The sequence below is a fragment of the Parasteatoda tepidariorum genome, chromosome X1, assembly GCF_043381705.1.
Source record: "Parasteatoda tepidariorum isolate YZ-2023 chromosome X1, CAS_Ptep_4.0, whole genome shotgun sequence".
Lineage (NCBI taxonomy): Eukaryota > Metazoa > Arthropoda > Arachnida > Araneae > Theridiidae > Parasteatoda > Parasteatoda tepidariorum.
Window position 1 is genome coordinate 82647564 of NC_092214.1, and position 24871 is coordinate 82672434.

The 24871-nt window shown below is 29.7% G+C and overlaps 1 protein-coding gene and 1 pseudogene across 1 annotated transcript in view; one reads left to right on the forward strand and one right to left on the reverse strand.

The window, feature by feature from the left end:
* Positions 1–24871, forward strand: part of LOC107450611 (gamma-aminobutyric acid receptor subunit beta) — a 481963-nt gene that overhangs the window by 436960 nt on the left and 20132 nt on the right. The gene's annotated exons all lie outside the window — the stretch shown is intronic.
* Positions 8079–15033, reverse strand: LOC139427084 (uncharacterized; annotated as a pseudogene).

Consider the following 24871-nt stretch of genomic DNA (forward strand, 5'->3'; position numbering starts at 1 on the left):
GATATTTTATGATTTTATCATGCTACCTTTGAGCATGGCATAAAAATTCTCATTCTTTATTTGATAAAGATGGTAGTATTTGATCATTTTATTATGCTACCTTAGAGCATGGAATTAAAATCCTCATTCTTTGTTCGGATAAATTTGCTTTTCAGTTTTATATTTTCCATTAAATGTTTAGTAGTAAGAACTAAAATTTTGAAAACCAGAATTGAAGTTAAACCGTTACAATATGAGCGGGCAAATTTTCTAATTGATGGTTTGAATACCGTATATTTTGGTTTTATTGACCAAAATTATGGTTTGTTTACCGGAAATGTCGCATTTTTTTCTCCGTGCAGATGTGTTAAACTTTATTATGACGCATATGATTAGGTTTTTACTTATCTTGAAAGTTTCATTTTATGTTTGTTGCTATTTTTCATGTGTAAAAGTGTTTCCCTATTTTCCGTTTCATACTAATTGCAAAAATATTCAACAAAGTTTTACAATATGAACTTAAAAGCAATTTTATATTTTGGGTAGCTTCATTTTTTAATGAATTTGATAAGTTATACGTTATGAATAGCATGAAATAATATTTATACTTCTACGTTTGTAATTTTGGCGTTTAAATTCTAGGAATTCTGCTGTTAAAACTTAAAAAGCATAAGTAATCACCGCAAATGTGTTGAAATGGCTATTTGAATCTTAATTCTTTCGAATAGTAATTAAGCTCTTTTGAACGATATGGAATAAATTCTTCCGAGTTTAAATGGTCAAACCATAATAATACATTCACTTTAATGACCAAAACAAATGTATTTTATCTATCAAACTATATCCTACGGCATTAATTACAATAGCTAACGTACGCATTTTAGTGTTTTAAATGATTTTCAAAGCGCTGTAGTCTTTATTAATAGATAAGAATTAGTGCTGTCAGTTTTATCACTTCTACTGTTAGTTTTAAACAAATGTAGTGTTTTAAATAAACCATTTTAATACATTTTATGTAGTCTTTAAAACGTTTTGTTAATTCCTCTCTTTTAAAAAAATAATTAAAAACTTCATGCAAGAACATTTGTTGCATGCCAGTTCACTGATTTTAATATTGAATCATCAAATTTTTCGAAAGTTTTTTTGTATTAAATACATCTTATTTTGAAAATTGAGTAAATAAATTAATGCATATGACCAAAAGTTTTTCAATGTCTGAGAAATTAGAATATTTTTGAATGTCGCTTAGCATTTTATTCCATAAACGCTCTTGTTCGAAAGCTCGTTCGTCAGATTGAGATAATGCCTTTTATATAAAAATGAGCCACTTTTTTTAATAATTGTTTGAGTTTGCAACAGGCGTTACAAACCTTTTGGTTTTCATTCTACTTTAGTCGGTATTCTTTATGCTAATGTAGAAGAAGGTAATAACTTTCAATTTGCAGAAAAGAAAAGCATAATTTTAAACAATGAGATAGGGTAAGCTAACCAGTGAAGGAACACTTAAGCTTCGCTTGCCTGTTAAAAAATCATATTAATTTCAAAATTTGTAATTTTAGTTAAATGACAGTGTCAACATATTTGTTACTAATTGCAAATTATGTAAAAAAATTGTAGAGAACTTACACAATATTGTTTTAAAGTTTTGGAGGTTTAAATAACAAATACTAAGAAGACCAAGTGAAGGAACAGCTCTTACCAGTGAAGGAACACCCAGTAAAGGAACATTTAATTTTGGTTATTTTTTAATGCTCTTTGTGAATTTATAAGCCATACAAATATTTAAAAACAAGCCTATTCTTCACATATAAATACATATAAATACTTGGAAAATGTTAACTTTTTTTGTAATTATGAATTGAATATTAAAGTGTCAACATATTAACACATACTGTTCTTTCACTGGGAAATCTGTGCCCAGTAAAGGAACATGCCTGTTCCCTCACTGGTTCGTATTTTTAACATATTTTTTATGCGGAACATCATTAAAGGTGCAAGAAAATTAAAGTTTATCTTTTATTTTCATTAACTTAGAAAAAAACCTTTAAAGGAACACTTGTTCCTTCACTGGTTTTTCATCGTTTGGTGATCCAGTGAATAAACACCCCCTTATCTCAGTACTTGATTATGCTATGGTGCTTTAAAAAAAATAAAACGTAACTTCAATAACTATATTTTGAATTCTCTTTTTCACAGTGAGAAAAATAAAACTATTACATGCAATTAATTCCACTTCAAACATATAAATACAAACACTCACCTTATAATTTTTTCAAAGAAACAAGGTGTTGCAGAGATAATAACAAATTCAAAAATTTTTCCAGAGAAGTCTATTTGACCAGGTAATCCAAAACATTGCTAGATGATTTCCTATTGTTTGGCAGTAAGCTATTGTTACCAATCAATCTAAAGAAAAACTTTTAAATTCTTACTTTTAATCAATATATATGAAATGTTCCTTCACTGGGTAGTGTTCCTTCACTGGTTGGTTTACCCTACCTGTATTTACTGTTTTTAGATTTAAATATTATTCCAGCTTTAATTTGTTTAGTTTCATTAAAAAAAAATCAAAAAATTTCTAGATTTTTTTGATTTTTATCCAGCTTGCCAAATTGTCAACTTTTATTTTATGTTTAATAATTTATATAAAGTATACAAACCATTTAGCCATTTATGAATTTTGTTAATTCTTTTCATAAAATTGTTGTTGGGTGAATAAGGAACTTTCAATTTTCTAACAATGTAACAAAATAACAATTAATGCAACTACTGAATCTGCTTAAATGATTCTGCGTTTATTTTTTAGAATAGTATTGTTTATTTGTATCTCGTCCCGCCTTATTTAAGGGCATACGAGTGTAGTTACATAAAACATACATAAAACTTACACAAAACATCAGGAATTATATCAACACCAAGTATAAAAAGAATAAAACACAAGCGAACAACAGTTAAAAACATGACCCTAAATCCCGCCAACACATTGAAAATCACAAAGATTATAATTAAAAGAGTAAAAACAATATATACATAAAAGTGAATAAAACACGCATATCGTGCGTGGTAAAAGCAATGCATAAAAGTAAAAGATTACATAAGGAACAAACTGGAATAAAATTTACAGTTAAAACATGACCCAAAACCAAGTCAAACATGAATAAAACCGATCATATAAAAGGAATAAGTAAAATATTAAATTTTTAGAATAGTATAAAAAAAAATTATTTTATGTTTTAAAGGAAGTGAGATGTATAGGTCTTTTTTAAAGGCTTTTAAAGTTGAGAAAATGAATAACTATGTAAATACTCATATAAATATGTAACTCATAAACACAACCTAAGTAATTATGATCTCGGTTTTCAGGACATAGTTCTTATAATCATTAAGTATTATAGATGAGGCATTTAATCACTTTTTCTCCCTGCTGTCTTTTCTTCTGCTTCCTTATTAGAGCAATTAGTAATTAACCTTGCATTTGCATCCATAGTAAGATGATGATATTTACCTCTGTCAAAGCTTGTTTCAATTCAGACACCAGCTGTCTATTTATATCCAAGAGCTCGAGTTCTTTGTCAAACTTTATTTTTCTATAATTCGAAGGTTACTGTAAAAAAAAATTACTTAACTCTATTTCTCAGCAAGTTATTTTTTATTATTGTTAAACTTGTGGATGAATGGAGAAAACAAAAACTGATTTTGAGGGATCACACTTCAAGCATGTGAATTCAATGTTTTTTTCTTCATTTTTTTTCCAAAAAATAATACTCTTTCTATACAATCCAAGATCTTTGGCAATGTCATTTGACTTTTGAGAACCAATTACTGATGAACTGTATTATAGAAACTTCTTGGGTTGAGACTGGCTACGCTTATCTTTTTCCAAACTGTACTTGCGTATTATGTTTTGCGTCATTATTTGCAAATTGATAAACATGATTATCGATAAACATATATAATTAGATTATGATCCCCCTTGGCTTAAGCTCCCCATAGCATATTGAACTGCGAACTACATTGTAGCCTATAATGTTATTAAAATTTAATAAAACGAATGAAACGTACATTTTACGCAATTGTTATGTTGTTGTTTTTTAAAAATGTGATGCTTTATTTTACAAATTTTTACGTTAATGCACCCATGTGTAACTTATCTTCACTTCTACCACCTTGTTGCCATCTAATTTATCAAATAGAAAGTTCTGGAGTGTGCCCAATATCCCATCTTATCTCAACGCGCATGTAGGATAGGACTCAGCATGCATGTAGGATATAAATATAGTACCTATCTATAGTTCAACAAAATAGAAAACAAGTAGTTAATTTAATTAATTTAAGGTTCATAGGGCACTGGGCCCAAGTCCAAGAGGTCGTGGGTTCGATCCCAGTTGGCCGAAGTCTCTCCGTGTAGTAAATGGTGACAGCTGTACGTTAAATCTGTCGAGTCTCAAAGTCCTCCATGTGCCCACAACAAATCATACCACAGGGGATACTGCTCCAGGAGTTTCCTTGTCTTCTGGATTGGTTCAAAATTACAAGGCTGCGGAGTTGAGCATTAGTAGTCGTAAACGACCCAAAATTGAGTCGTTTACGTTGAATTATATAATATATATAAAATATAATAATATATATATTATATATTTTTTCACAAACTCCTGTTTGTAAAAATTGCAACACCATGAAGGAATCGTCTTAATTGAATGAAATTTACTACACAGTTGAGTGGTAGTGGTACAAATAAATGATTAAACTTTCAAAGCACACAAACAATAACAAGAGATCGAAATCAGTATTTTGTGTAGCCACCACGCACCTCAATAAGCGCTGCTACACGACGTGGCATGGAGTTAAGTATATTTTGAATGTCTGTCTGAGGAAGAGCATTCCATATAGTTTGTATGCGTACCCAAAGTTCGTCTGTAGAAGCAACAGGACGAGGATCACGAGCGAGGCACCGACCAACGAAATGACGCACATGTTCAATCGGTGACATATCTGGGGAATACGCAGGCCAAGGAAGAAGCTGTAACTGTCGCAATGCAAGGAAGGATTGAACAGTCCTAGCAATATGAGGGCGGGCATTGCTTGTTGAAATACAGCTCCTGGCAAGGCTTGAAGGAAGGGAACAGCTTGGGGCTGTAAAACTTCACTGATGTACCGTTTGTTGTTCAGACTGCCCACAATTCGTAGCAATTGAGATCGTCCATGATATGCTATAGCACCCCAGACCATAACTCCGGGTGTTCGTCTACTGTGGCTTTCGATAATGCACTCCGAAAAGTGGCGTTCACCGGCATAGCGTCTGACACGAATGCGGCCATCATGGTACTACAAATTAAAGTGGAATTCGACAGAAAACACGACACGCTGCCAATCAGCACGCCAGTCCCTATGCTGATTGGCCCATTGTAGCCGCAGGCGGCTATGGTTTGGCGTTATGGTGATCCTGTATAAAGGATTCCTTGCGCGCAGTCCACGCTGTAGTTGACGTCTACGAATTGATGAAGCACACAATGAAACACCTGTAGCTATTGACCACTGTGCTGCCAGTTGTCTAGAGGGAGCTGTACGATCTGTCAGCACCATGCGGACCAGGTGTCTATCATCGCGAGCTGACGTGACATTTCGGGGCCCATTCCTGGATTTCCGAGTTGTCTGACACTCGTCCGTCCACTGCTTCCAAACACGCATCACTGTGCTTCTGTTACGCTTCAAACGATCGGCTACTGCATGATAAGACAATCCAGCTTCACGAAGGCCGATGATTCTCCCCCTTTCAAACTCCGTAGGTTGTTGAAATCTCGCTCTCTTTCGTCGAAGAGGCATAAGTAATGTTTGAGCTAACGTTTACCACTAGCAGATAACCACCGATAACCATAAACGCCTCTCTACAGCCGTCTATTTATTCGGATCCATCCGCCGTTCAGAGGGCGCTGCTCAGCATACGCATGCGCTACGGATCTGAAATTCTATTCTGCATTTCCTGAAAATTTCAGCTCACTCGCGTAAGTCCTTCATGGTGTTGCAATTTTCACAAACATGAGTTTATATCAAAGAAAATTAACATGAAATATCTTCTTCTGTCAAAATAAATAAATTGCAAATGATTATTTATCTCTTACTTAATATGTATGATNAAGGTAGAAAATATATATATATATATATATATAAAATCCTATAGTTTTATATTTTCTTTGGCGAAAGAGCTTTGAAAAAAGATTACATCTAAGCGATAGCTTGTTTGGTTAGCGTGGTGCGAAGGCCGGGTGATACCTATCATCTTCCCTCTGATCTAAACTGGGGTGCTACAGTGCACACGGATGACAGTACTTATTTCAGAACATCATTAAAGATGAACTCCAGACCATTCTAGATAACTTATTGTTAAGTCTCCAGTGAGACATTAACAGCTAAAAGAAACTAAACAATTTAGTACAAACATTACGCTGCGCATCACATTTGAGCGTTTTTGCTATAATTTTGATGAATTTATATGTGATTCTGTTCAAACAACAGGTGCTAAGAAGTATATCAAAATTAAAATAGTTCATCATGTACCATTTTTATGAAAGAAAAGTAGATATGATTCTTTTAATTCTCAAATATCACACTTTATAATGCACAGGGAGCCTCGAAACTTCCTGAAGGTAGATAAGTCTTTCGTCACCAGCAATTACGCCAATGTTGCTCCAAACTCATTAACGCCTCTGCAACAGACCAAGTTGGTGAAGAACCCACTGTCATTGACAATTTGCCTGTAACTTGTAATTGTGAGTTGTTAATTTTCAAAAGGTTCTCAAGATGGAAAGTGGAATTTTTTATTAAATGAGGCATAGTAAATTTTAAATAATTACAGTTTCGCTATTTTCCTTCAAAAATACATAGGATAGGCACATTTTCAATTTAAAGACCTTTTTCATGCTGTACTGTGTTTATTGTGCATTTTATTTAAATCCATCTCCTCTTTTTTTAATATTTTCAAAACTAGTACTTGCCTCTGCAACCGACCTAGTTTGAATTATCAATTTTAATAATTTTATTGCTGTTAACCCCTAGCCAGTGTTGCCCGAATCCAGTTCGGGCAACTACTACGTGCATTATTTGTGATGCGGGCAGGAGAAAAATTAACGTTTATATTTTGTGAAGCCCGAGCTGAGTTCGTTTCTACTTTAGGATACTTAATTCACTATTTTCCTAATAGATGGCATTAGTGATCCTAGTTTTTCACCGATTAAGACTTGGGTCGAGGGAGGAAAATGAGGAAGTGGGTTTGGGATATACCATACTATAAAAGATTTGTAAAATTTATGTATTGAAAATATTGCTGTGTTTTAATATTATATTATACTAGTAATATTATATTTTACTTCAAAATGTTGTTTAATTTGCTCGAATTGAATAAGATGTGTGTGTAATCCATTACTTTTTTATGTGTATGTAAACATTATATATACAGTAGTTAATGCATTTAAAATTATAATTTAGTTCTAAAAAACATTTTATAACTCTTATAATAATATAAAGAACAAAATTAAACAGTCAAAAAAATTTTTCCATTTTTGGTCCATTTTTCTGAAATATATGTCACTCTTAAGGGGTTAATTATTAAAATATAGTTTCCTCTCCATCTATTATATTGTGTTTAACTCATAACATGCATTACTTCATAATTCTGAAATTATTTAGATGCATAATTTTTGATTATTTAGATATATAATTGCAAAATAAGTGACATAGATGACTGAAATGAGCCTTTTATGTCAGACAACTTGCGTTATTGAACCGGTATATAACGCCTATTTTTGCTGTTGATATTGTCTGGAAGTTTGTTTACATATTTCTTCTGAAAATCCTGAGTCGACAATGAAATCTTTGGCCAAATTATTAGACGCACTATAAAATTCTATGTAAAATCTTAATTATCAGGTGATTGTTTATACAGCTTTACTGTTTTTACTACATACAATGTATATTTTTTATTATCCACCGTATTATCTATTTTCAAACACAATATAGTTTCATCATCAAAACATCATAGTAATAGAAAAAAAATATGTGTTTATTAATTCTTGAAAAAAATTGAAATTAATGCAAAATAAATGTTAATATTTTGTTGAGCCTTTAGACGCTATGAGAATTCTGCGCGACATGCTATCAATACAAGATTATAATGATATCTGCATTTTAGAATGATAATTCCACCCATGAATTGTCTTTTCTAATAGTTGTTTTACTACATCGTTAGCCACTTCTCTCTTCATCAGCTCCCACAAGTTTTTAATTGGATTCCAATCCAACAGAGGTATAGTTCCAAAAAAAGCTTTATTAGACCATGCAGAATGGCTCCATCTTGTATAAAAATGAATCATTCTCTGAGCTGCGGAACCAACCGAGTATGTAAGACTTCGTTGTTCTAATCTTGCCTCATTATACCTTTTACCACGCATCCACTATCTTTGCCACTGATGACTGATATCACTTTTGCAGGGTGCTTAGCAGTCTGAGCATCACAGTCGGGATGAAACTTTTCTCCATGACGACGACGCACAAACGGAGTTTTATTCAGAAAAAATTCAAATGTGTTTTCATCGCTGAAGAAGACCTGCCAAAAATAGAAAAAAATAATAAACATGAGATATCTTTCTCTATTTCATAGAAAATAATATTAAATGTATCATTTTATTTTATATTATAACCGTCTTTGGACAGCCGACCCAATTTTTGGGTTTACGACTACTAATACATCCGGAGACACTCCGAAAGTTCGAAGTGCAAGCAACATTTCAATCACTTAAGCAAACATACTCAAAATTTTCAAATTAGAGTTTTAACAAATATGGAGAATATTAAATATGAGATCCAGAAAATAGCGTTTGTTAGAAATGAACTAAATACAAACAAACATTATAAAGAAAATAAACAATATCAATCAGAAGAGATATTGATGTCGCATGTTCAGTAGGTTTGCAAAGTTGATAAAAAAAAACATCATAGTCAACGACTACTAATGCACAACGCCATAACCTTGTAATTTTGAACCAAATCCAGAAGACAAGGGAACTCAAGTATTGGGAGAAATTTGTCTTCGTGGAGGACTTTTATCATTTGTGATGAAATTATAACCAGATATATCTCTAGAACGCCACTGTTTGGCCCTCTTCAGACACTTTGCTTTCATTGCAACTGTTAACTGCGGAGTCCTTAAAATCTTTTAATATTCTTCGAACTGTGAGCTCAGAGGCATTTGCATTATCATCTTGGAGTTGTCAGTTTTATGGCAGAAAATGTGCTTTCCAGGCTAATTTTCTATAAACATCTTTCTGATCTTGGTGTAAAAATAGGCACTCTTATTACTACTGTGAATCCCTGTTTTAATGACCGATGTTTTTTACACACCTGTCCCACTTTCAAGACAAAATATTATAGCACAGCTGTATATATACACTTTTTCTCTTTTTTTGTGTATATTTCTAGTTTATACGGATTGCGTAGTTCTCTATTGATTTTCTCTGAAAATGTTATTGTGAAAAATGACAGTACCATTTATATTCCTAATAACGTTATTTTATCCTATAGCATTTGAAACTTAAAAATTCACTACCTTTGGAAATTCCCAATAATTTCAGCAGGAAAAAAAATTTTAAGCAATAAAAGCGGGCTTCACCCTTAAATACCCCTATGTGTTACTGCAAAAAATGCAAGTTCAACCAATGAAACTGAAAGTGACTGTTTCAGTTTTAATACCTTTTTACACCTTAAGTTTTAAATATAAAAAATCAGTTGTTATACCTTGTTAAAAACTTGCAAGTTAGCATTAAGGAAGTTTAAAAATAATGTAAAACTGTTAGCAAGCTTTCAGTTAATCAATTGTTTACTTGTTAAGAGAACTAGTTAGTAAGTTGGGCCAAGTAATAGCATTCATTAACAAACTAATTCAAAAAAACGAATCTAACAAGTTGTCCGATAGGTCGTCAAATGCAACAGGTCTCTCAATATTTTTTTCTCTATTCAAACGTGTCACTTCATGCATAGAAATGTGAAAAGTTTTGACCACATTATTTTCAACAGTTGAGCTTTTACCAAACTCAATTCTTACGGGTCATGGGCAACTGATACGCTGGTTGCTTGGCAACAGGTCCCATGCACACTGAACTCCAACTTCCACCCTCAAAATAATCGATTGGTTTGTGACGTCACAACCCGCGACTCTCTTTACGCTTAGGATTCTACAAACCGAGGCTATGGCTAGGGTTTTAAGAGACTCGAGAAAAGGACAATGTGTCAGCGGAGTAATGGTGCTATTTCTCGGAGTAGAAAAAAAAGACAGATGTTTTTCGAAAACAGTTTTAAAATATTTTCCTAGCTCCGTTTTTGTTTGTTTTTATCTTTAAAAGGTGAGGTTGAATTTCTTTTTTTCAGAAAGATAAAATTCAGCAACTACAACTTGCCGTGATTTGCTTTCAAGAGTTGAAACTGTCTTTAAGGATGTGCCCTTTAAAAGCTTTTCTTGTTTTATTTGGCTTAGAAATTTCAAAAATGCTTGCTTATGTTTTCTCTTTTTTTACGATGCACTCTTAGAGTAAGTATTGAATGCGTTGTATAAATTCTAAAAATAATTCAGAGATACAACTGGCAAAAAGTCCGGATAGAATATCATGTTGTTCTGTGCTATGTTTGTCTGTGCCCGAAATTTTAACTTTCTGCCTCACTTAAAACTCAACTAAGCTAAAAACATGCAAGGGTAGAGAACAGTTTTCTTATTTGAGTACCAAATAAAAACATACCTTCCCAAATAAAAATGTATTAAAAAATGACAAATTTAAACTAAAAAATGCATAGCCTACATATATTAAAGAGCACCCAAAAAATTGTGCAGAAAGTCATCCATGCCAGCCATTTTTGCAAGAACAGTTTCTACTTGTCAGCAAGATTAATAAAATAAAAACGAAAGCTAAGCTTCCAATTAGCATTCTATCACTTTGTAAAATTTATTTTAAGCAAATGCTGGAATGCGAATTGGAAGCTTATGCTAATTGGGATTGGCAAACTTTGTTAAGTGCATATCTTTCTTGCTGCGTAATATATTTCTAATTTTTCCACTTCAATTTATTGTAACGATCTATTTCACTTATAAATTGCAAAGAACGTTTACGTGCAACACATAACGGAACCGTTTACGTTTAATGCTCCAAATGCTTTTACCTTAATGTTTAGATTTACTTAGTTTTTGGAAATCTTTCAATATTATAATATTTCCTGATCAGTTGAGGACTTTGATCTGCATGTTGTTAATCTTGTTAACCATTATATACCAGTGGACACCTGAAAAGTCTCACATTTTCTGCTAATCAAAAGACCTTTCCCTAAATGCCAACAAAACCAGGCATCACCTGAGCACATCTGGAACTGTTTAGGACTGGACTGGAACGACATTCATTCCTCTCCCATTTTGGTTTCGGATTTTCTAAATGTCAACGGATTTATTGATCTGGTCTGACCCCGCCAGACCAGATGGGAATTAGCAACAACAACAACCATTATATACTACTCGTTCCATTAACAGACGGTGAGAATTCTTTTGATGATGTTGGTTGTTGCTTTATTTCATAATTTATAAATGTATACATACATATAAATGTGCATAATATATATGAATGTATTGACTCTATTTACGGAAAAAATGTCTCCATCCCAGAAACTTTAATTTTATTACTCATTATAAGAAAAAAATAAAAAAACGGCAACTTAGATTTTAAATATGCAAAGAAGGCCCAGCGTAATGAAAATATGGTAAGCAAATAACTAGTTTTATGTATTTAAAAAGCTTCTAAATTTAATGAAATATGTACTGGTATGTATAATAACCAATAAAGAATGTTTTAAAAATTTTAAAAAAAATTAAAGAAATCAGTGATTTTTGAAGAAATGTCGTCAAAATTATGAGGTGATGAAAGGGTTTAAACTAATTAGAAGAGTCAATAAATTGTTTGCAAAAAATCAATTTAGTGAATTGCCAATTTTAAAAAAGTGCTCTACACTAGCGTCACACCATCCCCGTTGCGATTTACAGCTAATGCAGAATAAAAATTAAATTGTCTGGTTTGCTTTGGGCTCTTTATTTTGAATTCATGAATAAAACATAATACCAAAATATCGCTGTTGACCCAGTACATTCGGTTATGCTGATGATCTATTTCAACGTCTAGAAGTTTTTTTTAAGAATATAATGAGTTCCTGTTGTTCTTCTTGGATTGTTTAGGATAAGTGTAGTATTTCAATTTCTTGTTGTTTCAATTTCTTGTTTTTTGGAATTTTTCAACTCTTTGAATAATTTTTTTTCTGAATGTCCCATTCCATGAGAAAATTTATTACATTTTTTAACTATCTCAAATATATTAAATAATTTTTAGGTTGGACTCTTTTTTCATGAATTTTAATGTAATTTGAAATTGTACAATAAATGGTTAAATCCTTATTATTTAAATCCTATTTTATTTATCAAGATTTCTTTAATTGAACTAATGTAAATGGATACACAAATCTCTTGATTGGCAGGTTTAATTAATGTTCTACTCTAACTCCTTTAATCAATTGAAGTGTTGAGTTAAGCAATGGAATGCTCTTAGGGGCATAAATTTCACGTATGTAATTCGAGGATTGATCACGATTAAATTCATCGAAGTAAAGAAACCAAATGTAATCAAGATATTATTGCACTGAATATGCAAAGATTGTAAATGTTAATTAATCTTTTACGTTTATGATAGGCTTTCAAAAAGAAGGCAAGAAGTATTTTAAAGTTGTAGTTGAAAATATTCTTAAGGGGTGATAATATTTTATTTGGTTAATTTGATTAATAAATATGCTCATGCAGAACTTGGAAATAATTTAACAACAGAATGGTCCGATTAGTTAAATTTGAGTAAATAACAGCACTTTCATTTTGAGAAAGTTGAAGCAAATTAGGCATATATGCAAAAAGTGGAAAATTCTTACAGAATGTGAATTATTGTCGATTATTGTCAATAACAAGAAGTTATTTCATTTATAAAATTAAAATTTATATTTTATGTACTCTCGAGGATTTCATGACATTTTTTTTTAATTTTGACTGATGTGGATAATCCAGCATTATTGATATTTTATATAAATAATGCATGGAAAAAAATAAATCGTACTTTAAAATTACAGTACTGTAAGGTAATAACATTTTTGGTAAAAATCCCATAATTCTGGTTAATAAAACAAAAATATATGGTATTTAAGAAATCATTTAGTAAATTTTGCTTTTATATGGTATTGCTTTACCGAAAGTTCTGGTTTTCAAACTTATAGTTTTTATTACAATACATTTAGTAAAATATTAAAAAAACTTAAAAATAATTTTACCGAAAAAATAGTATTTATACCATGCTCTAAGGAAAGTAGTATTATGAAATTAACAAACATTACCACATTTACCAAATTTTATCACATTTTATAAAATTATCATTGAATGTTGTTTGGTACCAAAACCATTACCAAAGCTCTTCGGTAAAAATTATTCAGTTTAATGTTGTTCCCGTAGAACAAAAAGCTGCAAATTATACCATAATCTAGTAGTTTTGCCTACACCTCTTTTTATCTCAGTGCAGATACATGATTACAAAATATATTTTTAGCCAAATTTTTTTACTTATTTTCTACGTCATATGCGAGGCAAAAAGTAGATCACACTGCAAGTTAATTACAAGTACTATGCGTTTTAATGGTGGTTTCCGTGTAATGAAACCACCATGGTGTAATGAAACCATGTAATGATGTAATGAAACCATGGAAAAAAATATTGCAATTGATTTGAAAAGAGCCGAGTTGGCTAAGGGGGCCTAAGCGGTGGCTGAGTGATATGATTTCAGCTCCCGGTGCCCAGTGCTGACGTAAAATACCCTCAATGGTAGACGGATCATGTGTTAGAATCTCCTTGCCTTCAGACTAACCATGAGAGGTTTTCGTGAGTTTCCTCTCTATGTAACGCAAATGCAGATTTGTTCCATAAAAAAGTCCTCCACGAGGGCCAGTTTGTCCCAATGCTTGATTCAAGAGCTCCTTTGTCTTCTGTGTTGTGTTCAAAATTTAAATGCTACGGAGTTGAACACTGATAATCGTAAAAACAGAATTGGATCGGTTTTTCAACGCCAGTTACAAAATTAAATGAAAATCGTTGATGAAAAATTAAGCTTCTATAAAAACTTTTGATGAAAAAAATTACATTTTTCACTTTTTCTTATACATTAGATTAAATATATCTGCTGACACTAAATTAAACAAAAAATTTAATTCTAAAAATCGATATTAACACCATTGATTGATGCACTGAGAAATAAAGTATTGTTTAAAACTACTAGTATATGGTAAAATTTACCATGTTTCTGGTTCTATGAGAGCACTAAAATGCATAAAAATGTTTACCTAAGTTCTTGGGTAATAATTTTGGTAAAATTCGCATAAAAATATCGTTTTATAATATGTGTTAAAATTTGGTCAATGAGGTAAAAATTGGTAATTTTATTATACCTTATAACATGACATAAAAACCATTTATTCGGGATGTATTTTTATTCGGGATTATGTATTTTTAGTTTTTTATTTTTTACTAAAAGTGTCGTAATAAGCACTATAATTTTGGAGACTAGAATTTCCGGTAAACCGTTACCACTTTAATGAAAACCTTTACCAAAGATTTGTTTAAATACCGTATAGTTTGCTTTTATTACCAGAATTATGTTGTTGTTGTTTTTTTTTACTAGAAATCGCTTTACGATAGAGTGCGGTAACTTTGCCGCAGTATTTTTCTCTGCGTACTTATACTTAACAAGGCGAGAAACTTTATTTTAGCTGAAATCCAAATAAAGAAAAAACAAACAAACTCTGATGCATAATATGGATTAGAGTGTTATTCATGAGAAATCTGCGAATCTTGTTCCGGCCTGTTATGAGCATGACAGTTAGTGAGAGTATCAATTATCAAGCAATCTCAAGAAGTGCTAACATGACCTACATTACTCTGATCAAAGCCATATCGTGTTCCTGTAAATTACCCTTTATCTGATTTCCTATCCATTCTTCTTTATATGAACAAATATGTGTATAAAAATAACGTAATTGTTTGGGGAACATCACATATTGCTCTCATCTATATCAATACTATCATCTTACTTATTCCTGTCAAAACATATATAGAATTTTTTGCTTTTATAGTATGCAGAAGTAGCAGAAAATTCTTGAAATTTCTGTTTTTCATTATTTTTTTGACCGGGGAAAATTATTGCAGTGGATGTCAAACTGGCTATGAATTAATTAAAAACTACTAGGAAAACTTTTGTTTTTTAAAAAAGCAATAGTTAAATTATAAAGTTTTGAACAATTTTAGTATTGTGTTGAAAAGGATTTAATATATACCAAATACAGAATCTATACAGAAACCGAAGAGATAAATGTCGTTACAGAAAAACGTTAATTTCCTTTAGAAGTTTTCATATATATATATATTTCTCTTTTTTAATTGTCATCTATATCAGAACTATCATTTTACCTATTCTTGCTAAAAAAATATATTGAATTTTTCGCTTTAATAGTATGTAGAAGTAGTTACTTTCAAACATTGCGAAAATTCTTTAGATTTTTGTTTTTCATTATTTTTAAATTGTTTTCTGACCGTGGAAAATTATTGTAGCGAATTTCAAACTAGCTATGAATTAGTTGAAAAGTACTAGAGTAGCCTATGTTTTAAAAATACAAAAGTCAAATATTAAAATTTAAAACATTTATAGTATTGTACTGAAAAGGATTTACTAAATAAGATAAGAGGAAATGAAGGGATGAAAATCGTTACAGAAAAACCTTCTTGTAAGGAAGGCAAATAAAAAAAAAACTTTCGAAGTTTTCTTTTACTATCACAGTATTATCAGTCACCTGAAAATCCATGTGAAAAGAAGCCCTAAACACATTCCCTATACACATCCCTTAACACATTTTTTATTAAAACATCATTATTTATCTTGAATATACGTCATAATACTTATTGCATTAAATACACAGCGTAACTCAATGAAGCAGTTGAAATGTAAAAATAAGATCCTTGAAACACCAATATTCCACAAATGTAACCTTAAGGTAATATTTTGATATTGAAATTTTAAAATAAACTTTTGAATTTAATGCTTAATAGAAAGATATATTATACCTTTAAAAGCTTTCATGGATTGTAGGTAAACGATAAAAAATGGAGTTTAGGAAAATTGTATAACAAGATAAAAATTTACAACTTATATCAAATTTCTAAAATTCATAAAAAATCAAATAATTATGGATACCGAATCAAACTGAATTGTAAAAAAAAATGTTTCATAAAGTAAACTTTAAATGCATGAAAAATAATATTATTCGGGCATAATTTGGTGATAAAATACAAATTCTAATTCCATGTTCCACTCTTTGGATCATTGTCGTGTGAACGGAACTGTAAACGTATTTTCTTTCTGATTAATGTTTTTAACTCCTCCGTTTTTTCTTAAATTATCCATTAAACATTTGTTAATTCTTCTTTTTTTGCATTGATGGGATTCAGAAAACTTTGATTTCTTTGTGAACACCTTTCTTTATACTTTATTTGCGCCTAAAATATTTTATTGGCTAGTGCTTTTTTATTGGTTAATGCTTTTTAATGGTTTTTATTGCCCTTACAGCTATTGAAACATCATTTCGAAAGAAAAAGATTTATAAATCTTCTGTAAAGCAGCTTTCCTGAATGAATTATACAAAAATTCTGATATAACTGAATTATTTCTACATTTTTTATTTGTTATTATTGAAAAAGAATTTCTTTAAATAATTTAACTTTGCCAATGCACACACAAATAAAACCCATAAACAACAAATCAAAAATAAAAAAAATTATAAAAAAATCATTTTTTTATAAATAAATCTTTAAAATATTATCTTATATATTGGCAATTTAATATTAAATGAGTTATAAAAAAATTTAAGTCCATTAAGCTTTTAGCACAATTGCATGAATTGCCATAGTTTATTTATCTTACATAGCACATTATTTTAAGGATGAAAAACCAAGAGATGTTACAGTTTTTTTTTTTGTACGTGTTAAAGAAATTTCATGAAAATGTCAATCCTGAAATCAAAATTTATTGTTTACACCTCATTTTAATGTTTTGGCTGTCTATTTTAATTGTATATTGTATCCATTTTAGAATATTAAATTATAAATAATTTTATTAAATTTAAACAGGTAACTCAGTTTTTTTAAACAAATTTGATGCTTTGTTCTTAAAAGCATATTTTAATTTTAAAAAAAAATGATCTGTGTATGTTGTTATACAGTAAGATTACATAAAATATCTCTATAGTGTTTTATTTAGTAGTACTTTAAAATCCAAGTCATGAATCTCAGTAAAATATAATTGTTTTTTGCATTCAACTCAAAAATATTTGGAAGAAAGTTCTCAAAATGTATATTTCCAATTTATATGAAAAGTATTTAATTACTGAATTAATATGATTGCATTTTACTATATTCATATTCCATTGGTGAAATTGAAAAAAAAGTCAGTCAATTAATGGGCTGTCAATAAATTTCTGATATGCTGTAATTCAATTCTTCATGCCATATGTTGATAGTTTCTTGGTGTTTTTTTGAGAACTAATGAAAACTTATATAAATAAAAATAACAAAAAATATATTTATATGAAAATAATAAAAAAAACTTATAATGAAAACTTTTAAATTCTTTTTAGTTTCAGTGAAAATATTTTTGGTTTATTCTTTTTCATATAGATTGAATAAATTGCACTTAGCTACCAAGCTCTTAACTATTTTTAATTACCCAAGAAGTATTCTAAAAATTCAATTATACCAATGGATACTGTTTTAAAAACACAACTGGTGAAGAGGTTTCCTTAAAAGCTCTATATTTTGAGAAGTATCTTGCACAACTCTTAATATTTTGCTTTGTGAATAGCCAGTCAGCTACCCGTGAAATTGAATTACATTACCTTAAAAATTTAAATTTAAAAGTTCTAGACAGTAAACATTGGTAAATTAATTATTTCTACAAAAAATTATTACACTCTTGAAGTATGCTGCACTAAAGCAGTCTGTGTACCAAAAACTGTAATCTTACCTAAAGAAAGAAAGAAATATTAAAACCAGAACAATAAAGTTTTTCTTTTCCTTAAATTTATTTTTTATTTTTATAATTTTGTTTTTAGGAAAAATCATAAAATTAGACTCAAATCAAATTAAAAGCAGAACAATAAAGTTTTTCTTTTCCTTGAAAAAAAAAACTTTTTAATTAATTTCGTTTTCAAGAAAAATCTTAAAGCTAGATTCAAATCAAAAGTATTTTTTGAACATCACACATATATAGACAAAGCACATTTCTTCGATTCGAGATGCAGAAATATATTTTCAGAAAGATATTCTCAAAAAAATATATATTATGGAAATACTACGAGCTTCAAATATTATTTTCTGAAACTGAGTTACCCGAAACGCAACAGCTGAAATGAAACCAACTTTACTAAAAATGTTTGAAGCAGCGCCATCTGTTGTCCACCTTGTAAAATACTGCATCCCTAAAATATTTATTATGTTAAATAATCTTAATGTTTTTTCTAACAGAAATTTCATCACGAGGATCAATTCATAAGTGTAATTAACTATAGAAACAAAAGAAAAATATTGGTTAGAGCATTATTTTCATAGAAATTAAAGAACCCAATCATGAATACGTTAAAATGGTAATTAACTTCACTTGTTAACGCCAAATTCTGAGTTTTAGAATAATGTTTTAAAAGATATTTTTTTCGTTTTTTTTAAATATTAGTTTAAGCAAATGTAAGATCTTGATATATTTGAATCAAGGTATTAAGTATTCTAAATAATTTAAAAAAAACAGTTTTAAAACTGATTTCAAGTTTTATTTGTCTATTTGATATTTTTATTAATTTCAAACATGTATTTTATAGATTCAAAAAAGGATACAGTTCTTCAAATATTGTTTATGAACAGTCCGCAAAAAAAAAGATATCACCCTGAATAACTTTCGTTCTAATGATCGGATTTTCACGAACTAAGTGTCAATCTTAAAGGTTCCGGGGGGTGACCTCAAATATGCTAATTATTAATTAAGTTGCGAAATCAGGCACAAAAACGTACTTTCTCCGAATAAACATGTATTTTTTTTTGCAAATTTGGAATCCAGACACTTGAATTAGGGGGGGTAGACAAAATTTTAAAACAATTGGGTCGTAAATTGGGTTGCAATAAAGGTTTATATATTTGGCGATAGTCCAGAAAACCGCCAAAAAAAGTCGCCTGCGCAAATAAATATTTTAAGATAACCCTTGACTGATTCAAAAGAGAAACGCTTAATTTTACTAGGTTGCTAGGCAACCAATTTCTGACTGTAAAAAAATTGAAATAATGTTTTGTGATTGCTCTGAGAGGTTTAATTAATAGTTAATAGAAAACACCTCGAAGTTTCTAGGCAATAGACAATTTTTAAGTTCATTTATGTCCAAAAAGCAAAAAAAATAAATAAATAAATAAAATAAAAAATTATTTTAATCTCTTTTGAAAAGAAAATTTGAATCGATTTATAAGTTTTCAGAATTTAAATACATGAACTTTTTATCTGATATTATTTAGATTATGCTATTTTTGCTATGTTTATTCGAGGATTTCATACTAAAATCAAATTAACATAACTTATAATAGCTATATACAAAATTTTAGGGATAATGATTTTTACAGCTTTAATCGAGTCTTCTAGGCATGAAAGTTTGAAGAAAAAAAAAGTGCTTGAAAAATAAAATGTAGATTGTATAGTAATTCTAATGCACATTCACAAGGTTTTCTATAATTTACGATATTTCTTTTTTCTATAATTCAAGGAATTGCTGAATGTTTAGTGGCATTTTAAAAACATTTAAATATGTTATGTTTAAGAATAAGATATTGAAATAATATGTTGCATATTGTAAGATTCATTGTTTAAAAAATCGCTTCATTCCGCTAGATATTTAGGTTACAAGGCTTTCTTTGGATAAAGATGATTAGCAAATATCATCCTCATCTTTCGATACATTCTGAAACTTACATTCGCAAATCAACCATAAAATGTCGCACAGCATATTCTTTAAATACGATTACAGTTACATTTACCACCAAATACTGCTACTATGATTATTTTTGTCCGGCAAAGTATGAAACGCAGGTATTGAATAGAATGCCTAGGCATTCAATACAATGCCGGATGTTCTTAGGCAAAGTATGAAATATGAGAGGTATTACATACTTTCCCTAGGCATTCTATAGAATGACAAATGTTATTTAGGCAAAATATGAAAAACACATACTGATGAGGTCATTATGTTATATTAATAATGTGCAAGTTACTGTGAATGACCGAAATCGGTGGTTGTTGATTTTCAAAGGTGAATGTTGACAATCACATAGTCGCTTTGGTGAATGTCCGAAATATTTATTACATCCGATTTGATATTAATTTATACGCGAATATAATTACATTTATTCGATATTTTAATACTTACTGACGATAGATTAGAAGAAACATCAGTGTTTGGAGTAGCAGGCTAATATATATCGGGCAATGGCATTGAACCTTTAAAAAACATCGGTGTGGGATATACAGGGCAAATGTATACCGGGCAGTGGCACTTGACCTTAAAAAAGCATCAGTGTCTGGTATACCGGGCAAATGTATACCAGGCAGTGACACTTGACCTTAAAGAAACATCAGTGTCTGGTATACCAAGCAAATGTATACCGGGCAGTGGCAATTAACAAGAACTAGTATGACTAGACCTTTGGTAAATGTCAGATATATATACTAGGTCTAGTTAAGTGCCACAGCCCGATATGCATTTGCCCGGTATATGATACACTGGTGTTTTTTTAAGGTCAAGTACCACTGTCTGGTATACATTTGCCTGGTGTACCCTACAATGATGTTTCTTCTAATCTATCGTCAGTAAGTATTAAAATATTGAATAAATGTAATTATATCAGCGAATAAATTAATATCAAATCGGTTGTAAAACATTTTTCAGACAATCACCAAAGCGACTATGTGATTGTTGACATTCACCGGTGAAAGTCGATATTCTCCAGATTTCGGACATTCACAGTAACATGCATTTCTCAAACATAAAAATGTCATTCTGAAAAAAGAAAACTGAGAGTTCCATTTAATAACATTTATTCAAAATGTGTAAAGAAAAATAAAAAGCTGTGCGAAACATAATTTTTGCCTGTCTTATTAAGGGAAACAAAATTTTCTTTCATGTAAAAATAAAAAAATAACCTAATTGTCATTTTTGAATGACATTTTGACGAATGCATTTTATACTTTGCCGGTTTCTCATTTGGCATTCTATAGACTGCCCAGGAAATGTGTGAAATATACACCGAAGAGACATTACATTATACTATTTCAAACAAGTTAGCGTTTCTGTCCTTCTCGAAGTTCTTTGAAAAGGTATTTTTTATATATCGATTCCAAAGTTTATTCTACATATATTTTAGGGTATACTTTCGGAGTATTTTGATCGAGTTTATTTTTACACCCTTACTTGCTTAATATTATTATTAAATAATTTGCTTAAAACAAATTATTCAAGCTACATGATTTAATGCATTTATAGTATAATAGTAAACGGGGCTTCCATCGCATATCCTTAACCTAGGTATCTATATCATTAAATAAATGGAATAAGCTTAGATAAATAATAAAAGTTAATTTTTTCCACTTTTTTATTTTCAAGGAAATATGTTTCGCTCTAACAGATTTCATTCTGGATATGAAATTATTGAGTAGGTCCCTTGGGGCAAAATCATTCTTATCCTCCTTTGACGGAATATAGGAAAAATAGGTTTTCACTGTTTCTGTAAAACGTATGATAACCTTCTTGACCAGTTTTTTTATTTTTTTATTTTTTTTAATTTTTAGTCAAAATAAGTTCGGAAATTTCGTATTTTTTTATTGCATTTTCTTTAAAAAATCAGATGATTCTAAAATTGTCACGGCTTCGGCATCTTCATACAAATTTCAATTTTTGGTATTTCCTTCTTAACAAAATAAGGCATTTTTCCTGATAACAATTTATACCACAATAATATCTTGGGAATCGTGCTAAAGTAAAAAATTAAACAAAATAGTTTAGTATAAATCTCCATGGAATCTTAAAAAAATCTACATGGAATCTTAAAGAAAGAGTAAAAGATATAATGAAATAATAAGTGAATCACACGTGGTCAGATAATTAAATTTCACAACTAAGATGTTAGGACGACATTTAAGATGCTGAGATATTTTAAGACGCTAAAAACTTTGGCTACGTATTCGACAGCTTTTTATGTTCAGTATCTTTAGACTCTTTGTAGTGACTTCTAAAAAATCAACACAATTTCAGGTAATCTATGTTGAAGTCACAAGAAACAAAACAAAAGAAGAAAATCAATAATTTATATTCTTTTTTCGAAAAAAATAGCATGCTTAGTAAATAATCAGCTGTTCAGCATTAAATAATTTTAAACAGCGGAAAGTTTTTAATTTCTTAACAGGGTTTTATTCTTAGCTAGCAGACAATAATTCTTTTAAAAAAAACTTGACTATATTTTAAAAAGGAACTTTACTTTAAAGAAAACCTAACTTAAAGTACTAAAAAAAATTTATTAGTATATTGATGATGAAATAATAAACGTAGTAGGGTAAAGAATAAGATTTTTAAAAATGTTAAAATATAATTAAATAGTTGGTAAAATAGCTCTGCGAAACACTTCCGGACAGGTGATTAAAAAATTACTTTTAAGATTAAGATGATATATAAGATGTTGAGAAATTTGCAATGATGTAAGAGATGCTTAAAAATGTTTACAGCGTATTTTTATTAATATTTATAAAAAATATATTCAAGAAATTGATAAATATTTTATTCCAAATCTATTCAATCGTATGTATATTATAGAAATTGTATCAGTTATTGAGAAAAAAAACTAAAAACTAAGAAATAATCACATTAAATAAGCACAATCTGGTGTATAATAATATTCTATCAGAAGCATGCTTTTATAAAACTCGACATTCGTTGAATAAAATGTTTTTTATTCAATAAGATGTTTTATTCAAATTTCTTTACTAAATTGCAAACAGAATTTTAGACTATTAAAAAAGAAGCATCGTATTTTATAGTTTAAAAATAAATAAATAAAAAGATTTGCAAACGATTATTAGCGAAAAAAATATGAATGAAATTTTCGCTACGCGCGCTTAGTTAAGTTCCTCATAAGTTTATCACATTTTAATATTTATCGCCCCACTTAATCATTTCTTCATTGTCGCCAAATTATTTTTTTTTAAATAATTAATTTTAATTTTTCTCATCTTCTAATAAATAAAAACAGTTGAAACTTTAGATTTTTCAATTGAAAAATATGTTGATTAAAATGGTATAAAAAAATTCATACCTTATAATTCAACTTTTTTTCATCCTCACTTTAATTAAATAATAAAAAATAATAAATAATTATTAAAAATTATTTTTTTCATGAAATTAGCTTTGGGTAAATGAGTTTTATGAGTGGGTGCAATTTTTTTGGAATTGCTTCATTAGTTTTTAAAATATGACTGAAAACGAAAAAAGCGAAATTAACATTAAGGGGCCCGAAATTTGAATCGCTCTCCTGACCAAACTATGGGGACCACATTTCCCAGATTGCGGCTACCCGTATATTTTGAAGATAAGGACTCCAAATATGCAAAAAAATTACATGTTTATTCGGAGAAAGTACGGTTTTGTGTGGTTTTGTGTACGTTTTTGTACAGTCCGCAAAAAAAAAGGATATCACCCTGAATAACTTTCGTTCTAATGATCGGATTTTCACGAACTAAGTGAAAATCCGATCTTAGTTAGATCAGTCTTAATGGTTCCTGGGGGTGACCTCAAATATGCTAATTAATTAGTGCTAACTATTAATTAAGTTACGAAATCAGACACAAAAACGTACTTTCTCTGAATAAACATATATTTTTTTTTACATATTTGGAATCTAGACACTTGAATTAGGGGGGGTAGACAAAATTTTGAAAAAATTGGGTTGTAAAATGGGTAGCAATAAAGGTTTATATATTTGGCGATAGTCCAGAAAACCGCCAAAAAAAGTCGCCAGCGCAAATGAATATTTTAAGATAACCCATTGACTATTTCAAAAGCTTAATGCTTAATTTTACTACGTTGCTAGGCAACCTAGTAAAAGAACTCTGAATGTTAAAGAAAATGAAATAATGTTCTGTGATTGTTGGGAAAGGTTTAATTAATTGTTAATAGAAAATATCTCGAAGTTTCTAGGCGATAGACAATTTTTAAGCTGATTTCTGTCCAAAAAGCAAAAAAAAAATTTTAAATCTCCTTTGAAAAGAACATTTGAATTGATTTATGAATTATTTATGATTTTTTAAGTTTCTAGAATTAAAATACATGAACTTTTTATCTGATATTATTTAGATATGTTGTTTTTGCTATATTTATTCGAGGATTTCTTACTAAAATCAAATTGACATAACTTATTATAGCTATATACAAAATTTTAGGGATAATCATTTTCGCAGATTTAATCGAGTCTTCTAGGCAAGAAAGTTTGAAGAAACAAAAAGTGCTTGAAAAATAAAATGTAGATTGTATAGTAATTCTAATACACATTCACAAGGTTTTCTGTAACTTACGATATTTCTTTTTTCTATAACTCAAGGAATTTCTGAATGTTTAGTGGCATTTTAAAAACATTGAAACATGTTATATTTAAGAATAAGATATTGAA